The sequence below is a fragment of the Sus scrofa genome, chromosome 6 (assembly GCF_054392235.1).
Source record: "Sus scrofa isolate SSC_HxYL_T2T_F1_AM1 chromosome 6, Sscrofa_HxYL_maternal_Yorkshire_Landrace_v2.0, whole genome shotgun sequence".
NCBI lineage: Eukaryota > Metazoa > Chordata > Mammalia > Artiodactyla > Suidae > Sus > Sus scrofa.
The window spans coordinates 100,639,561-100,647,556 of NC_139388.1; the positions used below are offsets into that span (position 1 = coordinate 100,639,561).

Here is a 7,996-nt window from a genome sequence, read left to right on the forward strand (position 1 = left end):
TGTGGCATAGGCTGGCAGCTACAGCTCTGATTCGACCCCTGGCCTGGGAACCTCCATCTGCTATGGGTGCTTCCCTAAAAAATAATAATAATAAAAAAAAAGAATTGAAACTGTCACTGTTTCCTGATGACGTGATATTATACACGGAAAAACCTAAAGAGGCCAAGAGAAAAGTACTAGAGCTCATTAGAGAATTTGGCAAAGTTGCAGGGTACAAAATTAATATACAGAAATCTGTTGCATTTGTAGTCACTAACAACAAAACATCAGAAAGAGAAATTAAGGAAATGATCTCATTTACTACCACAATAAAAAGAACAAAATATCTAGGAATAAAAGTACTCTGAAAACTATAAGACATTGATGAAAGAAACTGAGGATGACACAGATGGAAATATGTACTGAGTTCTTAGATTGGAATAATAAATACTGTTAAAATGACCATACTACTGGGGAATTACCATCATGGCTCAGTGGAAATCTGACTAGTATCCATGAGGATGCAGGCTCGATCCCTGACCTCACTCAGTGAGCTAAGAATCCGGTGTTACCATGAGTTGTGGTGTAGGTTGCAGATATGGCTTGGATCCTGCATTGCTTCGGCTGTGTTGTAGGCCAGCAGCTATAGCTCTGATTTGACACCTAGCCTGGGAACCTCCATATGCCTCAGGTGAGGCCCTAAAAACACAAAAAGAAAAAAGACCATACTACCCAAGGCAATCTACAGATTCAATGCAATCTCTATCAAATTACCAATGGCATTTTCCACAGAACTAAAATAATTTTAAAAGGTATATGAAACACAAAAGACTGTGAATAGCAAAAACAACTTGGGGAGTTCCCATTGTGGCGCAGCAGAAACGAATCCGACTAGGAACCATGAGGTTGCGGGTTCGGTCCCTGCCCTTGCTCAGTGGGTTAAGGATCCAGCGTTACCATGAGCTGTGGTGTAGGTCGCAGACACGGCTCGGATCCTGCATTGCTGTGGCTCTGGCGTAGGCCGGTGGCAACAGCTCCGATTAGACCCCTAGCCTGGGAACCTCCATATGCCACGGGAGCGGCCCAAGAAATGGCAAAAAGACAGAAAAAAAAAAAAAAACCCAACCAACCAAACAAACAAAAAACAACTTGGGAAAATAATAAATCCATGCACATACAAGTCAATTAATCTATGACAAAGGAGACAAAATTATATAATAGAGAAAAGACACTCTCTTCGATAAGTTCTGGGAAAACTGGACAGCTCCATGTAAAAGAATGAAGTTAGAACATTCTCTAACACCATATACAAAAATATACTAAAAAAAAAAATGACTTAAATGTAAGACTGGATACTCTAAAACTCCTAGAGGAAAACATAGGCAGAATACTCTTGACATAAATTACAGCAACATTTTTTTGGATCCGTCTTTTAGAGTAATGGAAACAGAAGCAAAAATAAACAAATAGGACCTCATTGAACTTAAGATATTTTGTACAGCAAAAGAAACCATCAACAAAATGAAAAGACAACCTATGGAATATTTGCAACCTGACAAGGGGTTAAATATCCAAAGTATAAAACAGCTCATTCAGCTCAATATCAAAAAACAAACAAACCCAATTAAAAAATGGGAAGAACATCGAAATAGACATTTCTCCAAAGAAAACATACAGATGACCAACAGGCACATGAAAAGGTGCTCAATATTACTAATTATTTGAGAAGTACAAATCAAAACTACAGTGAGGTATTACCTCACACTGATTAGAATGGCCACCATCAAGAAGTGTACAAATAATAAATGCTGGAGAAGGTGTGGAGAAAAGGGAATCCTCCTACACTGTTGGTGGGAATGTTAATTGGTGCAGCCACTATGGAAAACAGTATGGGGATTCTTTAAAAAACTGATAATACAGCAAGCATATGATCCAGCAATCTTACTCTTGGGCAGCTACACAGAAAAGATAAAAACCCTAATTCAAAAAGTACATGCACATATAACTGTGAGAAATTGACAGAACATTGTAAATCAACTATAGTAAATAAAATTAATCCTATAAAATTGGATTGTGATGATCATTGCACAACTATAAATGTAATCAATTCATTGAATAATTAAAAAAAAAATACATGCACCAAGTGTTCATTGCAGCACTATTTACAATAGCCAAGACATGGAAGAAATCCAACTGGCCATCAGCAGAGGAATGGATAAAAAAGATATAGTGTATACATATACACACACACAATTGACTATTACTAAGTCATAAAAATAATGAAATAATTTCACTTGTAGCAACATGGATAGACCTAGAGAAAGACAAATATGTGATAGCATTTATCGGTGGAATAAAAATGATACAAATTAACTTATTTACAAAACAATTAAACTGGCAGACATAGAAAACAAACTTCTGGTTATCAAAGGGGAAGGGGGAGTTTTAGGTGGTAACTATACAAAATGAAACACAAAGCTACAAGACAAGATTAGCTGGAGAAACTGTTAAATTCTAACAACATAACTTGTATTGTCTCTGTTTCTTACTCCAGCAGGAACCTGTGCTAAAAATAGAAATGTGCTAAAAATAGAAACTACCCCTTTCCCTACCTACCTAGCTGCTCCCTAAGCTGCCAGGGGAGCCTGTGTTCTCTCTGCTCAGTACTCTGGGCCATTCTGTCGGTCGATGAACTTGCTTGAGATCTCATTGCTCCTGTCTCTGCCTCTTTCCTCCCTCACCCCCCTTGCTGTTTCTAACAGACCCTAGAACTTTCTTCACAGTAGCTCTTCACATAAGTCTCAAGCCACCGCTGGCCTGATTGCCACCGCTAGTCTTCCAGTTCAGGTCTTCCAAAAAATTTGACTTTAAAAATAAAGGACTTTAAAAATAACCTTCCACTCCTCTTTGTTGTTTTCATTCTTCTATCTTGTGTCTGACTCTGCAAGCCATTTGGAAATGCTTACAACACTCTGGGCCACTGAAAGGGGGAGTTTCCAATTAGGGTTCAAAGAGTCTCAGGGAACAGGTGAGCATCTGTTCTGCGGGTGGGTCCACAGAGATGAGAGCAGCAGTTGAGCTACCACCAGAGACTACGAAGGCAGCACAGCAATATGCCCCTGCGCAGTGATGCTTGGTGCCCAGGCCATGGCAGCGGAGGGTCTGCAGGCCTTGGCTGGGCTTCCTGATGCCTCCACACTGCTGGTGAGGGATGCTGTCTCTCCATGATGAGCCCGACCCTCCACCAGCAAACCCAGGCCAGGTCCCCTCATCCCTGAACCCGCAAACCCTCTGCAATCGGACTTCAGTCCACCCTCTTCTCCTCTCAGCCACAATGAACCTGGGACAGGGTGGCCTCTACCCTCTCTGTCCTCCTTCCTCCTGTTACTGTAGGTTATTGCTGTGCTACTCTTCTGTCAGAGTCTTCACATTCTTATTTTCTAAAGCCTTTTCTTCATTCATTAATTTTCAAAACAAAAACATTGCCTTTTCAAAGCTACTATTTCTGATCTGGACTTTAAAAGTCTACTTGGAAGAGTTCCCATTGTGGCTCAGTGGTTAACGAATCCGACTAGGAACCATGAGGTTGCGGGTTCGATCCCTGCCCTTGCTCAGTGGGTTAAGGATCCAGCGTTGCCGTGAGCTGTGGTGTAGGTTGCAGACGTGTCTCGGATCCTGCGTTGCTGTGCTTCTGGCTTAGGCCAGCGGCTACAGCTCTGATTAGATCCCTAGCCTGGGAACTTCCATATGCCGAAGGAGTGGCCCAAGAAACAGAAAACAAACAAACAAACAAAAAACAGACAAAAAAAAAAAGTCTACTTTGAACACACACAAAAAGAGCATTGGGCTATTTCTTTTTCTTTGCATTCTTGTGATAACAACCTAATTCCCTTCAAGGCAACACATTGCTTCTTAGTAACTGGAAGAGGAACCACATGGAAGGACATGATAAAAAGAAACAGAAGAAATTCCTGCACGCTGTCTCACTATATCTGCATAACCCACCCCATGGGAAATCGAGGGGTCCCTGCACAGCGTTATCTCCCAATATGGCCTCTTGAATGGAGACTGGAGCAAACCCATTAGAGAGTTTCTGGTATGCAGCTCTGTGTAAATCACACATTAAGCCAACAATGCTGGTAGATACAGAAATGAGCAATGAATACAGCCTGCCCACATTCTGTCAGCCAGGGGCATTTTTTTGGTTCATGTGTTGTTTGACCCAGTTTTTACGCTCTGAGTGTTGCAGAACTAAACCATTTATAATAGATGCACTATCTAAGGGTGTTCTGAAATTTCCCCCAATCACAAAGTTGCTTTCTAAGGCCAACATTCCAGTTATATGTTACTTTCCATGGTACAGAAAAATAGTCTTAACCAACATGTATCAGGAGATGAGGCTGTGACATATAGGATGGCATCCATTTCCTTTGGGAACTGGGATGCCATCCTATATGGTTATGGGATTGACCCTCTAACACACTTAAAACAACCCATTTGTTGGTAGAATGCTAACTTTAATCTAAACCCATAAAACTGACACAAAATCAGTCACCAAGGCACTGATTTTATTTGACTTTTCCAGGAACAGATGGAATATATTTGTAGGGTAACAAGGGCTTCCTTTGAACCTTGAGACTTCCTTCTGTGCTTGAGAAGACCAGCCTCCAGTTGTGCCTCTTATGGTATAAACAGCCACAACAGCCCATCAGCATGGCAATAAACATGCATAGCACAGCGTGTACTGCAAAGGCACTCTGGTCATAAGATTTATTTGAAAAGTACAGAAATAAAAAGCAGTGATGCCAGAGTTATGGTTTGATTTTGCATTTTCTTTGGTTTTAGTTAATGTGGCTTTAATTTAGTCAAAACTTTAATAGAATTAATCTTTAATAAATTAGGCAGGCTTGCTTAATCTTCTCATTACTTGATCATTATGACAAGACCAAAGTGGAAATCCTTCACTCTGTGGAGTACATTAGACAGAACACTTAATAGTTACTTCACCACAGAAGGAAACACTGTGAACCAGCAAGCACTTTTTTTTTTAGAGCTCCTTCTAAGATGATTTTAATATAAATATGTTCTTTTGGAATAAAAAAATACGGCATTCAAGACCATTGGCAAACTTGTTCTAAAGTAATACAAGAGGAAAAATGGAACCAGGAATCACTTAGAAGTAGATAAATAGCAAAGACACTTGCATGCCGTGCTGAGTGCCTTTCCCCCAAGAAGTGACCCGGGGGTAACAGGAAATAGCACATTTCTCATTAGCCCATTAGTTACAATAAGCTTTGAGTCTGGTGATTTGCACTTGTTCTGTAAACTCAAAGGCTCCTCTCCTCAGTCCTCAGAAGGAGAATAGGGAGACGGCCAGTCTTCACGTCCCAGCGTCAACGAGGAAGATCTTGACTTTCTAACTCTTTGCTCTTAGACAAAAGTGTTCACTACTTGCCAGGCACAATGAGTAGCCCTTCAGCACCCCAGCCAAGTGCTCACTGAGTCTTAAACCGTCGCTTTTTCTGGGGAGAAGGCTTTTTTCCTTCCTTCTCTGAATAAGGGCCACTTTCTTCGGTCCGGATTCCTGCATGGAAGAGATACCCTGTCACTTTGGATACTCTTTGGTGTTCTCCCTATCCATTGAATCCACAGTGACACTCCTCCACAGTTTCTGAAACTCTTCATTCACAGAAAACTGACAGCTTTTCTCATTGAAGAAAAGAATTTTCTTCTTATCAGGATGATTTACAAATAGTATCTGGTTCCCTAAAGCCTTGATGGCTTTCTGGGAATTGGGGAGTCCTTCCTTTATATCTTCTCAAAGAATTCCTCCTAGGCCTCGCTGGTCATGCTTATCTAAGAGACTAAGTAGAGCCTTCTTTTTTTTTTTCCATTTTTTTATTACTCAAATGAATTTATCACATCTGTAGTTGTATAATGATCATAACAATCTGATTTCACAGGATTTCCATCCCACAGCCCAGGCACATCCCCCCACCCCCCAAACTGTTTCCTCCAGAGACCACAAGTTTTTCAACGTCTGTCGAGTCAGCATCTGTTCTGCAAAGAAGTTCAGTCTGTCCTTTTTTCAGATTCCACATGTCAGTGAAAACATTTGATGTTGGTGTCTCATTGTATGGCTGACTTCACTTAGCATGATAGTTTCTAGGTCCATCCAGAGCCTTCTTATCTTTCAAGTTGTAGTTGGGCTTTAAGGCATCCTTTCCACCTATTACTTCAGTTTTGGGATTACTGACTAATGCCTCAGTGATTAGCCATTGTTTCTGCTTGAGTCCAATATCTAAATGTTGTGTTTCATGCAAAATTTCTTCTAAAGTAAGAGGATGTGTATCTCCTCACTGATGCCCTGTCTTCATGTAATTCACAATCTTAGCAAGAATGCCAAACTTACATCCAGAGCTTCTTGATAGTGCTTTCAAGTTAAATGATCCATTGCTGTGGTCAGAATTTTGTTTAAAGGCTGATGATCCTCCATGTTCTAGCTTTCCTTTTTTCTTCTTGTATGATGATGGTGATGACTCAGAAGATACCGAGCATTTTTCTACTACAGGAGTGGAAAGAGCTCGTTCTCTCAAAAGGCTTAGATCCATACTGCTGAGCCAGAAGGGCTGTCCCACACACCCCCGCCACCACCAGCCATCCCTGCTAGTTTGGCCACCACTTGCTGTTCGTGGCCAGCACCCACGCCCGAACGCACCCACGCTCAGCACTGCCCCGCCAGGTTGGGGTCCTAGCACTGGCAGCAGTGGTGGGGGAGGTGGTGGTGGCTTCCAGGAGGTAACTCGGCTCCGGCCCCGCCTGCCACTGGAACCAGCAAGTACTGATGTGCAAGATCAAAAATCATCAGAAGTCATAGCCAAGAAGGGTTTTTTTCGAAATTCTCGGCAGTTCACCATTAGTAAGTGGCTGAGCTTTTTTAGTCTAGGCTTTGCTGTGAGTATATGATTTATCCTTTCAAACAGCTGCTGTTGTGTGAATTGTGGGGTTAATCTAAGCCTGTCACTCACTGATGAGTGGGTGGATATCCTGGGTCTGGGAGAGTTTATAGATGGGAGCAGGGGCCACTGTGATTCAGTAACAGAGGATGGTGCATCAATAATGCTGTTTATAGGAATTCCTGTTGTAGCAGAGCAGAAAGGAATCTGACTAGGAACCATGAGGTTTCCGGTTCATTCCCTGGCCTTGCTCAGTGGGTTAAGGATCCGGCTTTACTTTGCACTATGGTATAGGTTGCAGATGCAGCTGGAATCCTGTGTTGCTATGGCTGTGGCATAGGACGGCAGCTGTAGCTCCGATTGGACTCCTAGCCTGGGAACCTCCATGTGCTGTGGGTGCAGCCCTAAAAAGCAAAAAATAAAAATAAAAAATAAATGCTGTTTATAGATCAACCAGGAAATTTTTGAGATCTTCCAGAAGAAAACTATAAGGTAACAAACTTTGGTTCAATTATCTGTTCTGCCATTGAGTCACCAAGTTCAAATCCTTAAACTCTGAATGAGATTCTCTGTAAGTTTAACAACCATCTGCTGGTTAGCCACCTTCTAAAGAAGCTCAAAGGATCTGCCAAGGAATAGAGCACAGGCACATAAGCCCATCTGAGAAAAATGGTTAATTTAATTCAACCTGCTGAAGGACTTTCAGGTTTTACACAAATAAAGGCTTAGCTCAGGTTCTGGGAAGAAATGGAGTGTGAACATCAGCCTCCGGGTGGTCACAGGTCACAGGGGGCAGACAGAAAAGCAGCACTAGTCATATGATGGTTCCCTGACTGGAGTTGATCTTGGTCAGGTGTTCCCAAGGTACATGACTGGCCTTATACACTGGCCACAACTGGGGACAGAAGCCAACACTGGCGGGAGACCAACATTAGAGGCAGGAAAGAGGGGTGGGAACTAGACAAGATGCCGGCAAGGTGGAGAAGAACGGCTCTCCAGTGAGTGAAATGACATAGGAGGCAGGATGGACAATGGAGGAAAGACCATCTCTTCAGTAACTG

The 7,996-nt window shown here is 42.0% G+C and overlaps 1 pseudogene; it reads right to left on the reverse strand.

Annotated features, from left to right (window-relative positions):
- Nucleotides 1-5,295: 5,295 nt before the first annotated feature.
- On the reverse strand, nucleotides 5,296-6,590 carry LOC146402698 (transcription initiation factor IIE subunit beta-like; annotated as a pseudogene).
- Between the last annotated feature and the right edge of the window lie 1,406 nt (nucleotides 6,591-7,996).